Below are 21280 nucleotides of genomic sequence, written 5' to 3' on the forward strand. Positions count from 1 at the left end.
GTCAGAAAGTATTCTCCTTAAATTGCTTCAGTCCTATTTTAAAAGTAGTAAATTCCTTATTTTTGTTCTAAACCTCAAAGAGAAGCTTTCCCTTCAATTATATCAGAAGACTGGATTTCTACATTTATCTTACAATTAATCAATAAAGAAAACATATTACCTCCCAATCTTCAGTCTTCCAAAATTATTTCTTTGATCAAGATACTCTTTCCATCCCTATTTCAAGGGGAGTAGATCCAGGGAAGGCTTTTGTTTTTTTGTTTCTTTGCCCCTATTACAATTTGGCCTTGACCCTGCCTGACGTGTTTTAGGGTGGAAGGACAACAGAGCAGGGATCTCATTCAATGAAAGGCAGAAGGCTGTGATAAAGTCCACATGGAATAGAAATGGGAGGAGAGTTGACATCTTTACAGAATGATGATGATTAGTAAAAACAGACTCTCTACCTTCTCCCCATGTTTCATTCTTTGTATAGATTCAAGGCTAGGACCCATGATCATCTTCTTAAATTTATTGTCTATAGACAGAAATATAGCAAATGCTTTCAACACAAATATATTTATTACAGGGAAATTCTGACCCTTATGAAATGTTACATTATCAAAGAAAAAAGCTGAAAGAACAGGTAACCTGAAGTTTATTTTATGGTACAGGTTCAGGCTAAGGTTGCAGGAATTAGCAAAGTGTTGGAGGTTTAGCTGAGAATCAGCTTTCACAAATATGTCAAGAGAGGCTCAGACTGCACTCCATGTATCTTAAACCCAAGTAAAACACTTTTATAAATACGGAGAGGTGCGTGGAAGATGGAGATAAGGGTATGGAATGTATGAGAGGGAATAGCATCCTGCATTTTCCTGCTTCCACTATAGCATCTCAGTGGAATGATGAGAGATGAGAGATTCCTCATGGTTTTGAACACATGTGTAGTCTTCATGTCTGCTACCATAGGCACTCTTTTTTTAAGCCACTTTATTGAAATATGATTGACATTTTAAAAAAAGCTGTGTGTATTTAATGTGTACAACTTGATGAGTTTAGAGGTAAGTATACACCCATGAAACCATCACTACAGTCTATGCCGTAAACCTATCACCTCCCTCCCTCTTATTTTTCATTATTGTTATTATTGTTATAATTATTATTGTTCTTTGTATGTGTGTGTGTGTGTGTGTGTGTGTGTGTGTGTGTGTGTGTGTGTGTGTGTGATAAGAACATCTATTATAATCTTTACCCTCTTAGTCATGGATACTCTTTTCAGAAGTTCATCGTGCAACCAGTAGTTAAACAAGTAGAGGAGCTGGCTTACATTTACTCACTGAGTCTTCTGTCCACTTGGTTTAGTACCACTTCTGCAGTGGATGTTCTCTGATGGGCATTGATATTTAGTAAAATGAAACTCATCCTTTGTGCCCACATGCCTCTTTCCCAGATCTCCTTGTCATTGAACTTCCTACTGTGCTCTTCCAGCCAGGTCACTGACCAGCCAGCTAAGCTGCTTGAACCATCCATCTCAACAGTATGTGAGTTATAACTCAAGACCCTTGCCAGAGTGTGGAGTGACCATAGGTCAGTTAACTCTCCCTTAATCTGTTTTATGTACTGCTCTCTCTGCTTAATTTGAACCAGGTCCCTCAGGATCCACTCCTAAATTACCCTCACTGATTCATTCAGCGGGTGAGCTCAGGAAAGGGAATGAAGGAGGAAGAGTAGGACAGGAGAAAAAGCTAAACAATAATGTGGTTTTGGCTAGAGGTCAGCTTCAGTATGATCCAATGAGAAAGCTCTGGACTCCAGCACAAATTACGACATAGAATCATTCTCACGTTTTGTACTCTCAGGGATCAGCGAATTTTTTGATAAAAGCCTAAGTAGTAAATGTTTTATGCTTTTTAGGCTATTTAGTATCTGTTGCAACTGCTCTGCAATTGTAGTGTGGAAGACAGTGTGTAAGACACAGCACCTCTGTGTTCCAATAAAACTTTATTCCCAAATTCAGGTGATGGCTTGGATTTGAGCTGTAGGCTTGCTGGAACTTGCTGTATTCTGCTCTATGGAAAAAATGGCTCCCATTTGGCTGAAGGAAATTCTCCAAAGAAGAGTATAACTGTGAGTTGTGATTGGCCAACACTGTCAGCAAATGATGGCTATCAGTATACTGGCAGTAAAGGGGATCTGGATAGGACACCATCAATATCCAATGTAGGCAGAGAACCAAGGAAGGCTTCCAGGAGGCAGTGATGACTGAATTTAACTGACTCTTTAAAAAGAGCTGATGAAGTGACAACATGCACAAAGTTGTGAAGGCAGGTTACAGAGCTGTATGTGTGGAGAACTACAATCTGTTTGGAATTAAATGTGAACAGTAGAAAGGCTGTGGAGGGCAATGTATACTATCCTAAGAACATTGATTTTACCTCGTAGGAATGAAGACTCTTTGGGGAGTTTAAAGTAGTTTAAAGTGGAGACATGGGATAGTCTCTGCAGTGAAGATGCAGGAGCCACAACCTTTTGTTGCTAAGTCCATCTATCCATATACAGATTTTTTAATTGTATACTATCCATAGCATTTAAGAACACTTGTGTGTTTCAGTTCCGTTTCAGAGCCAGTATGTGATGATCTAGATGCAGCTTTGGTGCTGCCTGCAAAGGTGGCATATATCCTCAAAGAGACTTTCCAACAGTGAAGTGGGATTTGCATCTTTGATCAATGTATGCTTTTGCCGCCCAGCTTCCTGGAATTGCAGTAGATGTTTGAAAGGTGTTTCTCTAGATGTCAGGGTGAAGTTTATGACCATGAGATGGGGCATTTGCTATTGCTAAATGAAGCCAACTGGTGTAGGAATAAGTCACACCTTGGTCTACTTAGTCCCATGCCTTGGCGAATAATTACAATCATTTTGTACCAAATCTCAGAGAACGATCTGTTCAAATCGGAGGTTCCCATAATGTAAACAGCCTCTTATGATCTTTTTGAAAAACAAATTACCAACAAAGACACCTCTCCTTCTTTTTTGTGGCTTCCCTTCCTAAACCCTTCGTTCTTCAATATTTAGGCCAAGGCCAAGAGAGTGAACTAGCCATGAATAACCTTTTAGGAATACTCTTTTGCACATATGTGGGCTGGTTTAGAATGGCAAAACCGCAGAGGAAGGGAGAGCAAATACGAGCTGTATTGATATCTCAAGCTTCAGGTGACAATTATTTGAACCAGGATTAGTCTCAGTGAGAGAATATTTAAGAAAGTCAAATCTCTAGAAAATAGATCAGATAACAGTGGTGGCCTCTGAAAGTAGGTCAGGGCCTGATATTTTTTCTACTTTTTTGTATTTTCCAAATATCTATGAAAAATATTTATTACCTTTTACGTAAGGAACAATTAAAAACACGACATTTTTGATGTCTGAATCAGTTCTGTAGTTTAAAAAGTTCTTTGTTCACAAGCATGTGGCAGACATGTGCACAAGAAAGTTATTAACATGCTCTAATATTTATGTAATACTTTTACCCAAAAAAAGATGACTTCAGGTCTTTATACTATAATAGGAACAAATTTATTAGCTGTTTTGTTGGCGCCTAGAGGTCTATAAAATTCTGACATACAGCAATGTGCTGTACAGACATCAGTCCCCCAACCACTACACTGTTGTTATTTCTGGAATATACATTGGAATTTTCTCCTTGATACAGGGCAATGCAGTACTCAATATCATGTGTATTGATAGAGAAGAGTGTTTTTCGAGACCATGATCAAGCATTTTCTGGGAGTTATGGATTAACTTTACATTGTAAATTTTTATTGAACATCAAGGTCTTGAGGAGCAAAGTTAGGACATTTTTAGAGAGCATATAACATGTAAAAATTACAAAATATTACTAAAATCATATACATTACTTTTCCTGATTACTGTATAAAATAAGTAAATGTTATTTAATGATCATCATAGGGAAAAAATAGTGTCACTACTCTTGTCTCTCCATCCAGCATTCATAGCTCTGTAGAGGTAAGGTAACTTGAACCCTACTTCAGATTGAAGATCAAGGCAGCTTTATCAACCGTTGTCAGAATGAGAAAACCTGCATGCACACAAAGCAGCAACCTCAGTTCTCCCAACACTCAGGCCTGTTCTAGTCAAGCACCACACATGGCAACTTACAGGAAAGCATAATAAGTTTGTGGCATACAGATCACGACACAATTCTTATCTATAAGCCATGTTCCATCTTACTCCTTCCAGTGCCCTATCCAACTTCATGGTCTTAACTCCCTTCCGTAGACATCTCATCCTCCTTCCCTGTCAATCAAGGGAATAATTTCCGAAGCCCAATGTTCTTGGCTTTGAGTTTCTTCATGACCTATTACAATCTGATCAATTACTTCCTCTCCCCTTAGTTTATTTCTATATCCCATTTTTATAGGGAGTCCTTTGAGTATGATTTTTCATCTATATCTGTATATAACTAAATTAACTATTAGGCTTTGCCCATTCTTACTATGAAATGTATATTGCATTAGATGAGTTTAAAAAGCACACTTGCAGTACAAACCCAACAAGTGAACTAAAATAGTTGCAGAACCACCTGTCCAACAAAATTGTCTATGGGACCACTTGTCATTAAAGTTACTGAGGCCTGAAAAAGAGTGGAGGCCAGGCTGAGTCATGAGTTACCTGACTGGAAGCCATTTCAAGTTTAAAAGAGAAGATGAAGGGAGAAAAGAAAGAAGAGTTAGTGATTTATTACCTGAACACTTGATTCATTGGATCAATTCCTCTTAGTAGTTACTGTTTCTATAACTTCTTTATTATTGCTCCATTTCTCTACTCAAGAACTCGGTAAACACCACATTTTAGTGAATTAACCTTTTCAAACTCTTGCTGGCTTGTATGACATTTATTTTCCCAGGTCTTCCCCAGAAAATAAAAGTTAGCATACATTAATTGAAACTCCCCTTATTTTGAACAGATATGGAGCTTCTAAATCCTTAATTACTGAGAAGCAAAATGGGATTTTATTGTTGCACACGATATTAGAAAAACTTCTTTAGAGACTATCTTGAAGCCCAAGCTTTGCCACTGCAGCTAGAAAAGAAGTAATACTACCTTTCACCAAATATAACAGAAAAATAGTAAGAGGCGAACTTCAAAGGTATATGAACATGTGAAGAGACAGATTCCTATCTGCAGTATTCTAGCTCTGGATTGGAAGGTACATCATTGCCTACCTACTGTAATGGGATCAAGGTCAATGGAAATGTGGCATGAGATTATTAGCTGGGAACAGATTAGGCTTTAGTGTCTACATTTTTGGATGAGCTGATCCAAACCTCCCCACTCCCAACTGAGCATATATTTGGATAAAATAATATACATAAGAGTATCTATCTATCTATCTATCTACTTATTAATTTTTTCTGATGAGATGATTATTCTTGGGTCTTGGTTCTTTGGAGGGGAAAGGAAGGTAATGAAGAGAATAACACAAGAGCATTTTTCTATCAGTCTGAAGGTTTGGTTTTATGCCCTCTGGAGAAATGGCTGTTGGAGTTGTATTTCTAAATAAATGTGTAGCATTGCAGGTAACAGGAGCTAACCCCATCCCTGCTCTTACCACATACCAGAAAAGAGTTTGGGAATCACACCCTAAACATTCTAGGTCTGCCACTAACATTTTTGTAGAGAACATCATTGGTGGAGTTGCCAAAATAGGGTGAATAGTTGCCTAAATAGGGTTGCTTAGGCATGAAATTATTAGGTGATTGCCTAAATGACAGAGGGAGACATGAGGGTTGGGGACAGCCCATATCATGGTGAAGAGCCACCTAACTTAAACTTTAATATGAATGGGGCTTATTTGTGCCTGTGGGCTGGTAAGGTCTGGGGAAATATGGGTTATGGAAATTATAAGAATAATGTGTCTTACAGAACAAAGGAATTTATGAAGAGATAGGCCATCCTCAGTTTAAAGACCCTATTTACAAACTATTTTCTTTTTACTTTCTTGATTACCTGCACATTTCTCCTTTCCTTCTGCTCTAGCTACTCCTTTGCTTCTGACAGTTTTCCCCAAACTTAGCCCACTTCACTCTTTTAATATCTTTTTTCTTAAAGAAATAAGGCAAAATAAAAAGTTAAACACACAAAAAACAAACTTCAAAACAAGAGCACCAGCTTCTGTGGTCCTCACTGACTTGCTTCATTACGTGTTCCAATGGATTTAGCCTCTAATGTGGAGGCTGGTTTTGATGTTCAATTAAATCCCTTGTATTCCATTCCACTACTTCTTAAGATCCATATTGACAAAGAGAAGGAGAGACAAGAAATTTGACTCCTATTACAATCCGGTCTATCATCTCAGAGAAATCTCTCAAGGGAAAAAATGTTTCAACTGGTAAAATCCATATTTCAATTTAATTCTAACTAAATTTATTTCAACACTTTAAAAGTAGCCTTTACATGAAACTGTATATACAAAAAGAAACCGCCTGAATGTTAACGGTGTGACTGACATTCAAACATCAAATTAGGATGAATAATTGAAGACTCAGCATGCTTCTTCTGACAGATTGCCAGTGGTCAGTCTGAAAGTCTCTCCTAATCAAAATATTGATGGAATACCATATCTATTTATGGGTTTCATGACTTAAGGCGATAATGAAAACTTACAGTTCTTTAATTTAGCTCACAATATTTAGTCTGTTTAGTCTGGATCAAAAAAGGTTGAGACACAAGTTAATGGTAGTCAAATATAATTTCTCTTTTTTGTTTCTTCAAATATAAAGAACTATTTATAAACCTTTATAAACTTAACACTTTGCAAGAAAACCACTAATGACATGATGAACTTCATAATGAGCACTCAGATAATGGCTGAAGATTTTTTAGTTGCTTCGGCTGGAGGTCTTAATAAAAAACATTTAAGAATGATGCTTTAAATTACCTTTTCCTATGTGAATCAAATCATCTTCCTCATTCCTTTCTAGTATCACTGATTGTATTATTTTGCAACTATATGATATATTAATATAATATATAATATATTAATATAATATATTTAAAATATATTTTATATATTTATAATATAATATATATATTATTTTGCAATTTATCTATTGTGCTTGAGCACTGCTCTTCAGTAGACCTTTTTGTGATGATGGAAATATTCTATATATGTGCTGTACAATATGGTAGTCACTAGTTACATGTGGCTGTGGAACACCTGAAATGTAGCTAGTTTGAGTAAGAACTGAGTTTTAGTTTCTATTTAATTTTAATTAATTTCAATTTAAATAGCCACATATGCCTAATGGCTACCATTTTGGGAAGTACAGCTCTGCAGACTGAATTTAGATTTTGATTACCTGTACCCTTAGTTGTTATGACTGGTTTTACTGAAATGATAACTTAAGCTTTAACACTGGAATGGAAGATAAGGGGTGTTAGCCTCTAGTGTTAGGGTCTGTATCCTCCTATAACATAGTTAATTGAAACAGTTTGTCAAGAAGGGATATCTATGATTTCCCTTTCTCTTTTTCAATTTTGAGTGAAGAAATTAACTGTCCATAGAAAATGTTGAGTCTCCTTACTGAGAGAAATTCATAATATGTCCTGAAGATGATTTAAGAGAGTAAGATTGACAGGTGCTGTTTAAGCAGAAAAATAAAGCTCACATAACTCACTGCCCATTAGTTTGGAATGTGGGATGGTGACATTTATGGAGAGACTCTCTCATTTCAGCTTTAGAGATGATACTGTTTCACCAGCTGTTGGAATAGTTGTCCCTCTCTCCACTCACCTTACAAGCACAACCCACTGGCTGGGCATGATTCACTTCTCCTGGGATGTAGAATGTTTCTAAAATACTTGATTTATTACTTTTCTTTCTGTCTCAGGAACAGTTGGATTCAGAGAACCAGACACACTGGCTTGGTCTAGAAACTACAGGAGAGCAGAATGATAGGGCATTCTTCTCCATGCTCCACTTAGGGAATGCATTCATTCCCGTTCTCTCCTCTTCCATGCATACATCTCCCATATGGCTGTGAAGGCGTTCAACTCAGTATTCATTTTCAAAAAATTTCATCCCCTTATGCTAACAGTTTATTATCTCTTTTACTTTACAGAGTCCTGAAATTTTGCCCTGTAGTGTTTAGAAATCAGTCACTGTTCATTGGAATGTTCTCAAAAACTTAATGAGTAGAATTTTATGTTTTCTTTCTGTCACTCTGGGCTTAGAGCAAAGTACCCTTATAAATGTTGACTCAGCTATATCCATTTCTTAAATTAAAGTGGTATACTTTCTGTGTCCCAACTTTTTGAAGCAAATACAGGAAACAACACAAGTGAAACAATTTCTTCCTGTGTCATGGTTTCATAATCAGTAGCATTTCAATTAACAAACAGATTCTTCAAACTTTAATGAAGAATGGATTAGTTGGTGGAATGGGGTAAATTTAGGTCTCTATCACTGGTTCTATTCTAGGGCCCTGGCAATACTTTTTGAAATTCATTAAGTAATTCTTTCTAGTGCCCAGTGTTTCACTATACCACATTTTAAGTGAGAGGTATCTAAATTATTTCAAAGGAAAAGTCTGTCTTTTCGTGATTACATACTGTTACTCATTTCATTGGAAATTCACAGACATTGCTGCCATCACTCCCTCTCAACAGAGATTGTTTACAAGGAAATTAGATTGAATTTTGAGTGAGCAGGAGGTCAGTATACTTTATCTCTCTGATTTCATCTTCCATTGTCCTAAAATGACTTAAACTAGCTCGAGACACACGATGAAAGTTAACATTTATGTAGTAAACAGTAAGATAATTCTGTAGGGAAATTGGCATTTTGCCCATGCAATCTTAAAATGAGTTAAGTTAGATAAACAAAAATAGCCTAAAAACGAGCTTTGAGTTCAATGTTCTTTTGTTTCAATTTGGATTTATTTGAACTCTTCTATCTTTATCTACAAAAGACCAAGGGAATTCATTTAAATATATAATATTCACATAATTTATTCGTGCATTTGCTTCCTGAAGGGAAGACAGTAGTTGAAATCAACAATTCTAAATTCCCCACAGTTGGAATTCTCTGGCAGTCCAGTGGTTAGTACTCTGTGCTTTCACTGCGGGGTGCCCGGGTTCAATCCTTGGTCAGGAAACTCAGATCCCACAAGCCGCACAGCATGGCAAAAAAATAAATAAACAAATAAATTCCCCACAGTTGAGTTTTTGTCACCTATGGGTTGGGTCATCTGATCCAATCAAGGGGATTTCTGTAAGTGAAGTCCTCACAAGCCAAGAAAGAAACAGTTGTCACTTCTGGCTCTCTTTGTCTGATTTTCATTTATTCATTCATGGAACAGATATTTAAAGAGAACACGCTATAGTACAAGACACTTCCCAATATTGTGAAGAAAGATAGACATCTTTGTCTTCATGGTATCCTAAGAGAAGGAGATATAAATAAACTAATATATTAATAAAATATATCAGTTGGGAATGGTGCTATGAAAAAATTTGAAGCAAGGAAGAGGTTAGGACGTACCATGAAGGTAGTGAAGTGGCTGCAACTTTAAATATGGTGACCAAGAAATTCTTTTTTTTTTTTAACATCTATATTGGAGTATAATTGCTTTACAATGGTGTGTTAGTTTCTGCTTTATAACAAACTGATTCAGCTATACATATACATATATCCCCATATCTCCTCCCTCTTGCATCTCCCTCCCACCGTCCCTATCCCACCCCTCTAGGTGGTCACAAAGCTGATCGCCCTGTGCTGTGTGGCTGCTTCCCACTAGCTATCTATTTTACATTTGGTAGTATATATAAGTCCATGCCACTCTCTCTTTTCGTCCCAGCTTACCCTTCCCCCTCCCCGTGTCCTCAAGTTCATTCTCTACATCTGCGTCTTTATTCCTGTCCTGCCCCTAGGTTCTTCAGAACCATATATATATATATATTTAGATTCCATATATATGTGTTAGCATACGGTATTTGTTTTTCTCTTTCTGACTTACTTCACTCTGTATGACAGACTCTAGGTCCATCAACCTCATCACAAAAAACTCAATTTCATTTCTTTTTATGGCTGAGTAATATTCAATTGCATATATGTGCCACATCTTCTTTATCCATTCATCTGTTGATGGACACTTAGGTACCTTCCATGTCCTGGCTATTGTAAATAGAGCTGCAGTGAACATTTTGGTACATGACTCTTTTTGAATTATGGTTTTCTCAGGGTATATGCCCAGTAGTGGGATTGCTGGGTCGTTTGGTAGTTCTATTTTTAGTTTTTTAAGGAACCTCCATACTGTTCTCCATAGTGGCTGTATCAATTACATTCCCACCAACCGTGCAAAAGGGTTCCCTTTTCTCCACACCCTCTCTAGCATTTATTGTTTGTAGATTTTTTGATGATGGCCATTCTGACCGGTGTGAAGTGATACCTCATTGTAGTTTTGATTTGCATTTCTCTAATGATTAGTGATGTTGCACATTCTTTCATGTGTTTGTTGGCAATCTGTATATCTTCTTTGGAGAAATGTCTACTTAAGTCTTCTGCCATTTTTGGATTGGGTTGTTTAGTTTTTTGATATTGAGCTGCATAAGCTGCTTATAAATTTTGGAGATTAATCCTTTGTCAGTTGCTTCATTTGCAAATATTTTCTCCCATTCTGAGTGTTGTCTTTCTGTCTTCTTTATGGTTTCCTTTGCTGTGCAATAGCTTTTCAGTTTCATTAGGTCCCATTTGTTTATTTTTGTTTTTATTTCCATTTCTCTAGGAGGTGGGTCAAAAAGGATCTTGCTGTGATTTATGTCATAGAGTGTTCTGCCTATGTTTTCCTCTAAGAGTTTTATAGTGCCTGGTCTTACATTTAGATCTTTAATCCATATTGAGTTTATTTTTGTGTATGGTGTTAGGAAGTGTCCTAATTTCATTCTTTTACATGTAGCTGTTCAGTTTTCCCAGCACCACTTAGTGAAGAGGCTGTCTTTTCTCCATTGTATATTCTTGCCGCCTTTATCAAAGAAAAGGTGACCGTATGTGTGTGGGTTTCTCTCTGAGCTTTCTATCCTGTTCCATTGATCTATATTTCTGTTTTTGTGCCAGGACCATACTGTCTTGATAACTGTAGCTTTGTAGTATAGTCTGAAGTCTGGGATCCTGATTCCTCCAGCTCCGTTTTTCTTTCTCAAGATTGCTTTGGCTATTCGGGGTCTTTTGTGTTTCCATACAAATTGTGAAATTTTTTGTTCTAGTTCTGTGAAAAATGCCATTGGTAGTTTGATAATGATTGCATTGAATCTGTAGATTGCTTTGGGTAATACAGTCATTTTCACAATGTTGATTCTTCCAATCCAAGAACATGGTACATCTCTCCATCTGTTGGTATCATCTTTAATTTCTTTCATCAATGTCTTATAGTTTTCTGCATACAGGTCTTTTGTCTCCTTAAGTAGGTTTATTCCTAGGTATTTTATTCTTTTTGTTGCAATGGTAAATGGGGGCGTTTCCTTAATTTCTCTTTCAGATTTTTCATTATTAGTGTATAAGAATGCAAGAGTTTTCTGTGTATTAATTTTGTATCCTGCTACTTTACCAAATTCATTGATTAGTTTGCTGGTAGAGTCTTTAGGATTCTCTATGTATAGTATCATGTCATCTGCAAACAGTGACAGTTTTACTTATTTTCAAATTTGGATTCCTTTTATTTCTTTTTCATCTCTGATTTCTGTGGCTAAAACTTCCAAAACTATGTTGAATAATAGTGGTGAGAGTGCGCAACCTTGTCTTGTTCCTGATCTTAGTGGAAATGGTTTCAGATTTTCCCCATTGAGAATGATGTTGGCTGTGGGTTTGTCATATATGGCCGTTATTATGTTGAGGTAAGTTCCCTCTATGCCTGCATTCTGGAGGATTTTTATCATAAATGGACATTGAATTTTGTTGAAAGCTTTTTCTCCATCTATTGAGATTATCATATGGTTTTTATCCTTCAGTTTGTTAATATGGTGTATCACATTGATTGATTTGCATATATTGAAGAATTCTTGCATTCCTGGGATAAACCCCACTTGATCATGGTATAGGATCCTTTAATGTGCTGCTGGATTCTGTTTCCCAGTACTTTGTTGAGGATTTTTGCTTCTGTGTTCATCAATGATATCGGCCTGTAGTTTTCTTTTTTTGTGACATCTTTGTCTGTTTTTGGTATCAGGGTGATGGTGGCCTTGCTGAATGAGTTTGAGAGTGTTCATCCCTCTGCTATATTTTGGAAGAGTTTGAGAAGGATAGGTGTTAGCTCTTCTCTAAATGTTTGATAGAATTCTCCTGTGAAGCCATCTGGTTGTGAGCTTTTGTTTGTTGGAAGATTTTTAATCACAGTCTCAATTTCAGTGCTTGTGATTGGTCTTTTTATATTTTCTATTTCTTCCTGATTTAGACTTGGAAGGTTGTGCTTTTCTAAGAATTTGTCCATTTCTTTCAGGTTGTCCATTTTATTGGCATATAGTTGCTTGTAGTAATCTCTCATGATCCTTTGTATTTCTGCAGTGTCACTTGTTACTTCTCCATGTTCATTTCTAATTCTATTGATTTGAGTCTTTTCCCTTTTTTTCTTGATGAGTCTGGCTAATGTTTTATCAATTTTGTTTATCTTCTCAAAGAACCAGCTTTTATTTTTATTGATCTTTGCTATTGTTTCCTTCATTTCTTTTTCATTTATTTCTGATGTGATCTTTATGATTTCTTTCCTTCTGCCAACTTTGGGTTATTTTTGTTCTTTCTCTAATTTCTTTAGGTGTAAGGTTAGGTTGTTTAATTGAGATGTTTCTTCTTTCTTGAGGTAGGATTGTATTTCTGTAAACTTCCCTCTTCCAACTGCTTTTGCTGCATCCCATAGCTTTTGGGTCATCGTGTTTTCATTGTCATTTGTTTCTAGATATTTTTTGATTTCCTCTTTGATTTCCTCAGTGGTCTCTTGGCTATTAAGTAGTGTATTGTTTAGCTTCCATGTGTTTGTATTTTTTACAGATTTTTTCCTGTAATTGATATGTAATCTCATAGCATTGTGGTCAGAAAAGATACTTGATATGATTTAAATTTTCTTAAATTTACCAAGGTTTGATTTGTGACCCAAGATATGATCTATCCTGGAGAATGTTCCATGAGCACTTGAGAAGAAAGTGTACTCTGTTGGTTTTGGACGGAATGTCCTATAAATATCAATTAAGTCCATCTTGTTTAATGTATCATTTAAAGCTTGTGTTTTCTTATTTATTTTCATTTTGGACGATCTGTCCATTGGTGAAAGTGGGGTGTTAAAGTCCCCTACTATGATTGTGTTACTGTTGATTTCCCCTTTTATGGCTGTTAGTATTTGCCTTATATATTGAGGTGCTCCTATGTTGGGTCCATAAATATTTACACTTGTTATATCTTCTTCTTGGATTGATCCCTTGATCATTATGTAGTGTCCTTCTTTGTCTCTTGTAATAGTCTTTACTTTAAAGTCTATTTTGTCTGATATGAGAATTGCTACTCCAGCTTTCTTTGGTTTCCACTTGCATGGGCTATCTTTTTCCATCCCCTCACTTTCAGTCTGTATGTGTCCCTAAGTCTGAAGTGGGTGTCTTGTGGATAGCATATATATGGGTCTTATTTTTGTATCCATTCAGCCAGTCTGTGTCTTTTGGCTGGAACATTTAATCCATTTACATTTAAGGTAATTATTGAGATGTATGTTCCTATTACCATTTTCTTAATTGTTTTGGGTTTGTTTTTGGAGGTCTTTTCCTTCTCTTGTGCTTCCTGCCTAGAGAAGTTCCTTTAGCATTTTTTATAAAGCTGGTTTGGTGGTGTTGAAGTCTCTTAGCTTTTGCTTGTCTGTAAAGGTTTTAGTTTCTCCATCGAATCTGAATGAGATCCTTGCTGGGTAGAGTAATCTTGGTTGTAGGATTTCCCTTTCATCACTATAAATATGTCCTGCCACTCCCTTCTGGCTTGCAGAGTTTCAGCTGAAAGTTCAGCTGTTAACCTTATGGGGATTCCCTTGTATGTTATTTGTTGCTTTTCCCTTGCTGCTTTTAATATTTTTTCTTTGTATTTAATTTTTGATAGTTTGATTAGTATGTGTCTTGGCATGTTTCTCCTTGGATTTATCCTGTGTGGGACTCTCTGTGCTCCTAGACTTGATTAAGTATTTCCTGTCCCATATTAGGGAAGTTTTCAACTATAATCTCTTCAAATACTTTCTCAGTCCCCTTTGATTCTCTTCTGCTTCTGGGACCCCTATAATCTGTGTTAGTTACTTCCAGTGTTTTATCTTTCAGGTCACTTATCCGTTCTTCTGCCTCAGTTATTCTGTTATTGATTCCTTCTATAGAATTTTTATTTGCATTTATTGTGTTGTTCGTCATTGTTAATTTGCTCTTTAGTTCTTCTATGTCCTTGTTAAACTCTTCTTGTATTTTCTCCATTCTATTTCCAAGATTTTGGATCATCTTTACTATCATTACTCTGAATTGTTTTTCAGGAAGACTGCCTATTTCCTCTTCATTTGTTTGGTCTGGTGGGTTTTTACCTTGCTCCTTCTTCTCCTGTGTGTTTCTCTATCTTCTCATTTTGCTTAACTTACTGTGTTTGGGGTGTCCTTTTCACAGGCTGCAGGTTTGTAGGTCCTGTTGTGTTTGGTGTCTACCCCCAGTGGCTAAGGTTGGTTCAGTGGGTTGTGCAGGCTTCCTGGTGGAGGGGACTAATGCCTGTGTTCAGATGGATGAGGCTGAATCTTGTCTTTCTGGTGGGCTGGACCACGTCCAGTGGTGTGTTTTGGGGTGTCTGTGACCTTATTATGATTTTAGGCACCTTCTCTGCTGATGGGTGGGGTTGTGTTCCTGTCGTGCTAGTTGTTTGTCATAGGGTGTCCAGCACTGTAGATTGCTGGTCTTTGAGTGCAGCTGGGTCTTAGTGTTGAGAAGGAGATCTCTGGGAGAGCTTTTAACGTTTGCTATTACGTGGAGCTGGGAGGTCTTTGGTGGACCAGTGTCCTGAACTTGGCTCTCCCACATCAGAAGCACAGGCCTGACACCTGGCTGGAGCACCAAGGCCCTGTCAGCCACACGGCTCAGAAGAAAAGGGAGAAAAGAAAGAAAGAAAGAAAGAAAAAGATAAATAAAATAAAGTTATTAAAATAAAATATAAAAAGTAATTAGTAAAAATTAAAAAGTAATTAAAAAAAAAAAAGAAGAGAGCAACCTAACCAAAAAACAAATCCACTAATGACAACAAGAGCTAAAAACTGTACTAAGAAAACAAACAAAAGAACCCCCCCCCCCAAAAAATGGACAGACAGAACCCTAGGATAAATGGTAAAAGCAAAGCTCTACAGACAAAATCACACAAAGCAGCATCCACATACACACTCACAAAAAGAGAAAAAGGAAAAAAATTATATATCTATATTAAAAAATAAAGGAAGAAGAGAGCAACCAAATCAATAAACAAATCTACCAATGATAATAAACTCTAAATACTAAACTATGATAAACATAAACCGAGAAAGAAATTAGATGCAGAAAGCAAACCTCAAGTCTGCAGTTGCTCCCAAAGTCCACCTCCTCAATTTTGTGATGATTCGTTGTCTATTCAGGTATTCCACAGATGCAGGGTACATCAAGTTGATTGTGGAGATTTAATCCGCTGCTCCTGAGGCTGCTGGGAGAGATTTCCCTTTCTCTTCTTGTTTCGCACAGCTCCTGGGGTTCAGCTTTGGATTCGGCCCCACCTCTGCATGTAGGTCACCTGAAGGCATCTTTTCTTCACTCAGACAGGATGGGGTTAAAATAGCAGCTGATTAGGGGGCTCTGGCTCACTCAGGTCGGGGGGAGGGAGGGGTACGGATGCGGGGCGAGCCTGCGGCGGCAGAGGCTGGCGTGAAGTTGCAACAGCCTCAGGCGTGCCGTGTGTTCTCCTGGGGAAGTTGTCCCTGGATCACAGGACCCTGGCAGTGGCGGGCTGCACAGGCTCCTGGGAGGGGAGGTGTGGGTAGTGACCTGTGCTTGCACACAGGCTTCTTGGTGGCAGCGGCCGCAGCCTTAGCGTCTCGTGCCCGTCTCTGGGGTCCGCGCTGATAGCCGCGGCTCGCGCCTGTCTCTGGAGCTTGTTTGGGTGGTGCTCTGAACCCCCTCTCCTCGCGCACCCTGAAACAATGGTCTCTTGCCTCTTAGGCAGTTTCAGACTCTTTCCCGGACTCCTCCCAGCGAGCTGTGGCACACTAGCCCCTTCAGGCTGTGTTCACGCCGCCAACCCCAGTTCTCTCCCTGCGATCCGACCGAAGCCCGAGCCTCAGCTCCCAGCCCCCACCCGCCCCGGCGGGTGAGCAGACAAGCCTCTCGGGCTGGTGAGTGCTGGTCGGCACCGATCCTCTGTGCGGGAATCTCTCCTCTTTGCCCTCTGCACCCCTGTTGCTGCGCTCTCCTTCGTGGCTCTGAAGCTTTCCCCTCACCACACCCCATCTCTGCCAGTGAAGGGGCTTCCTAGTGTGTGGAAACTTTTCCTCCTTCACAGCTCCCTCCAAGAGATGCAGGTCCCATTCCTATTCTTTTGTCTCTGTTTTTTCTTTTGCTGTACCCAGGTACGTGGGGAGTTTCTTGCCTTTTGGAAAGTCTGAGGTCTTCTGCCAGTGTTCAGTAGGTGTTCTGTAGGAGTTGTTCCCCATGTAGACGTATTTCTGATGTATTTGTGGGGAGGAAGGTGATCTCCATGTCTTACTTCTCCGCCATCTTAAAGGTCTCCCCAGAAATTCTTCTTTGTGAAAGTGACATTTATAGACATGAATGAGGAGAGGATATGAGTTTTGCAGGTATCTAGAAGGAGAGTATTCAGAGTATTCCTGGCAAAACATAGTGATCAAAAATGTCCTGAATGGATTACATGCCTGACATGGATACAGCAAAGAGGCCAATGTGGGTGAACTGACTGAGCAAGGCAGATGGTATTGTGTGATGAGGTCAGAGAGATGAACAGGGTAGGGGTGGAGTTGGGCTATGCAGAGTCTTGCTGATGCTTATAGAGCTTTGGCCTTTACTCTGAGCAAGACTGGGAGATGTTGGAGCATTTTGAGAAGAATAAATCCATGGTCTGACTTCTGTTCTTATAAGCTAATTCTGAATGCTCTGTTAAATAGTAGACTGTCAGAGAACTATGGTAGAGACTATTGCAGTAGAATCCTGGCAAAATAGCTGACTGGATCCACGTCATAGTGGAGAAAAGTCGTGATATTCTTGATATATTTTGAAAATAGAGTAATAATAGCTGATGCATTTAAAGTGGGGTGTTAGCCAAGTAGCTGATCCAAGGCTTTTGTGACCTGTTACCTATGCCGTGCTTCTCAGACAGTCAAGTGTAGATAATAGATGGGAATTCAGATATATGATTCTGTAGTCAGAAGAGAATCTCTAGGCTGGAGATTTCAAAGTGGGACTCATCAGCTTATTTAAATTCATGCGTCTGGATGAGAGCTCTCCCAGCTAGTGAGAACAGGTAGACAAGAGAAGAGATCCACGAGTGCTCCCTGGGTCACTCCAGCTTTTAAAAGTTCAGAAAATCAGGGGACATAAGCAAAGGGAACAGGGAAGAAGTGACTGTCACAGGGGAGTCTGTTGGCCTGGAAGCAAAGTGAAGAGTGTTTGAAGAGGAGGGAATGATCAACTATGTCAAATACTGCTGATGGATTAAGTACTGAGAATTGAGAACTGACCTGTGGATTTAGCAGCTCATTAGAGGCCTTGACAACAGCAGTCATGGTGAAGTCTGATGGTGAAAGGTTGACTGCGATGTTAAGGGGAGCAGAGAAAGGAGATGGTAGCTGGAGTGGCATGTGGGATGGAGAGAGTTTTTTTGTTTGTTTTTAACAGAGAAAAAAAACTACAATCACTGGACGGAAGTTTTGAATATTTGAGAAGTTTATTACTTGTGCATAAATGGAGAGGTTGGGCTTAGTTAGAATGAGAAGGTATAGCGCATCCATAATCACAGGAGTGAAGGCCAGATACATGCGCTGCAGGTACAAGGAAGTAGGTAGAGGAATGGAAGGAGCAGGTGGAAATTTCCTCCTGGTTGCATTTTGTATCTCAGTAAAGTTGGAAGCTAGTAATGGGGAAAATAGCAGGAGTAACAAGAAATTTGAAAGAAGATAATCACCTGTGATAGTAGTCCGAAATGTTACTTGGATTTACCTTGTAAATGAATTTTGAGAAATATGATTGATTCTTCTCAAGAATTTTAAAATTAATATCTGTAATGTTTCACTATAAATTTAAATATTATAAAAGTTTCTGGCATATTGTAATTGTTGATATTTATAAATTAAAGTTTTGCATCATTTTTAAGATACATTAATAGAACCTAAATTAAGTATTTCAAACTCACCATTATCCATTTAAAAATATGATATGGGGCTTCCCTGGTGGCGCAGTGGTTGAGAATCTTCCTGCCAATGCAGGGGACACGGGTTCGAGCCCTGGTCTGGGAAGATCCCACATGCCGCGGAGCAACTAGGCCCGTGAGCCACAACTACTGAGCCTGCGCGTCTGGAGCTTGTGCTCCGCAACAAGAGAGGCCGCGATAGTGAGAGGCCCCGCGCACCGTGATGAAGAGTGGCCCCCGCTTGCCGCAACTGGAGAAAACCCTTGCACAGAAACGAAGACCCAACACAGACAAAAATAAAATAAATAAATAAATAATAAAAATAATTCCTTTAAAAAATATACATATAATATGAACAAGGTTTTCTTTCAGAAATGTTAACATTGTCTCCTTTTCTTCTTGAACTGGAACTTCAGAATTTGAACCTAAGGAGATATATTTATGCTTGAAAATATTTTATTACTCACCCTCTCATACTCCTCTGTAAGAAAACTAGGTACACAAATAGACTTTTACAAAGTTTAATGTGCTAGAAGACAAGAGTTTGAAAAGTAGTGAAACAACTTTAAAAGTATTTGTATTCAATCAATAAATGTAATGATATATAATTATTATATATAATATAATTATATATAGTTATATGTGTGCATAACTATCAAACAATGTATTTGTTGGATCCTTCTGGAATCACACACACCACACACCACGACTGAGTTAGATTTGCAGGAGGTTTATTGAGGGTGACGTAGGGGTGGGGAAATGGATAATGCCTGCAAAAAGTAAAAGAGGGAAGAAAGATATTTAGTGGGAGAGTCTCAAACCACAATGTATATCTGACAAAGTTTTGCCAACCCAACAGAGGCTGCCAAGCTAAAATTGCCCATTAGAGAAATCTTCCCTTGAGCAGCAGTAACCAAGCCCAGTGATCAAACCTTACTCAATCATTGGTTGAGGGCTGTCCAGGAAGAGCATGGCCTTGGCTGGAGAGCTGAAGCATCAGTTCATGAAGGCACTAAAGCTGGAGGCTTTCAGATGGCTGCAAGCTTTGCAGTTCAACAGAAAGTTCCTTCTTGAAGAGAGATCCCAGAAATGATTTTTCCGTCACTGCCACAAACTTGCACACTGTTATCAACAATGTATTCTTAATGAGATGGATGGACTTTTTGTATCAAAGTTTATGTATCTGTGTGGATATATATTACTTTATTATTATAACAGTTTGAGGTTCAGCATCAGTTACGTCATGTATAATTGTAAACCCTAAGAAACCATGTTCACAAAACAAGAATATTTTTTACTTCCTTTCAAATATATGCCAATGATCAAATAATTTTAAATCATTAAGAATTATTTGTAGGGCTTCCCTGGTGGCGCAGTGGTTGGGAGTCTGCCTGCCGGTGCAGGGGATACAGGTTCGAGCCCTGGTCTGGGAGGATCCCATATGCCGCGGAGCGACTGGGCCCGTGAGCCACAATTACTGAGCCTGCGCGTCTGGAGCCTGTGCTCCGCAACAAGAGAGGCCACGATAATGAGAGGCCCGCGCACTGCGATGAAGAATGGCCCCCACTTGCCGCAACTAGAGAAAGCCCTCACACAGAAACGAAGACCCAGCACAGCCATAAAAATAAATAAATAAATAAACCCAAAGTTTAAAAAAAAAAAAAAATTAAGAAAAAAAAAAAGAATTATTTGTAGTAATCTATCAGCTGACGACTCAACTAGGCCCTCCTTTAATTTTGGTGCAATTCAAGAGTTAGAAAAAAAAATGCCTGCAATTTTTTCTCCAAATTATTAGTCATTTATTTTCTTAGTACCTAAGAAATACTCTTAAAAAGGTTTAACAAAATTTATTAAATGACAATTAGTTATGCCTGTTACTTTTCATCCAGAGATCCCCCTGTTGAAACTGTATAATCAGAAGGGATTATAAAATTCTGAATGTTTTATCGTATAAATATTTTTGCTAGTACAATAATTTTTGATACAGTGTTTTTATTTTAAAATGTGTCCTAAACATATTTTCGTCAAAACTTTTCAGCTATAGCTTTAGTTCATTCAGTTACAAAACATATCTGTCAGAGAATCTAATTAGAAAACCAAGTTGTCATTTTCTTTTCTTTTTTAAATAAATTTATTTATTTATTTTTGGCTGCATTGGGTCTTCGTTGTGGTGTGCGGGCTTCTCATTGCGGGGCTTCACCTGTTGTGGGGCACGGGCTCTAGGCACGTGGGCTTCAGTAGTTGTGGCATGCGGGCTCAGTAGTTGTGGCTTGCCGGCTCTTGAGCGCAGGCTCAGTAGTTGTGGTGCACGGGCTTTGTTGCTCCGCGGCATGTGGGATCTTCCTGGACCAGGGCTCGAACCCATGTCCCCTGCATTGGCAGGCAGATTCTTAACCACTGTGCCACCAGCAATGTCCCCAAGTTGTCATTTTCCTACTACCTGTCCACCTTAGACTTTTTTTTCAGACCATTTTTATTTTATTTTTTAATTCAAACAGGACTATTAATGCATATCTTTGTGACACCTGTCTCACTCTAAATCCTAATTCTATGATAAATAGATATAAGGCATAACTCTTGCCATGAATTTGTTCTTTTGATGAGCAAAGCACTGCGACCTTCAATTTCTTATAAAACTGTCTGTTTCTATCTTATAGGACACTCCTTCAGGAGCGATTTTTTTTTCCTTTGACAGTAGCAAGGACAAGGAAGAGATACGGTAGTTAAATAAAAATTCCCAGTGCTTCTGCCATATCACTTTACAATATATGTTTTATAATCTGATTTCAAAATACATCACTGTTAGCCAAAGCACATTGTTTCCAAACACCATATTGTGCCCTTAACAGAATAA

At 38.3% G+C, this 21280-nt stretch overlaps 2 long non-coding RNA genes across 2 annotated transcripts in view; one reads left to right on the forward strand and one right to left on the reverse strand.

The window, feature by feature from the left end:
• LOC309655811 overlaps window positions 1-21280 on the forward strand; it is a 685393-nt gene that overhangs the window by 460171 nt on the left and 203942 nt on the right. The window lies entirely within an intron of this gene.
• Window positions 6245-19777, reverse strand: LOC309655796. Its single transcript, XR_014261001.1, has 2 exons — window positions 18784-19777; window positions 6245-18458 (listed from the first exon to the last, which is right to left on the reverse strand). It is a non-coding gene; the product is annotated as an uncharacterized lncRNA (long non-coding RNA).

Source organism: Balaenoptera physalus (genome assembly GCF_965194825.1).
Source record: "Balaenoptera physalus genome assembly, chromosome: 2".
In the NCBI taxonomy this organism is placed as follows: Eukaryota; Metazoa; Chordata; class Mammalia; order Artiodactyla; family Balaenopteridae; genus Balaenoptera; species Balaenoptera physalus.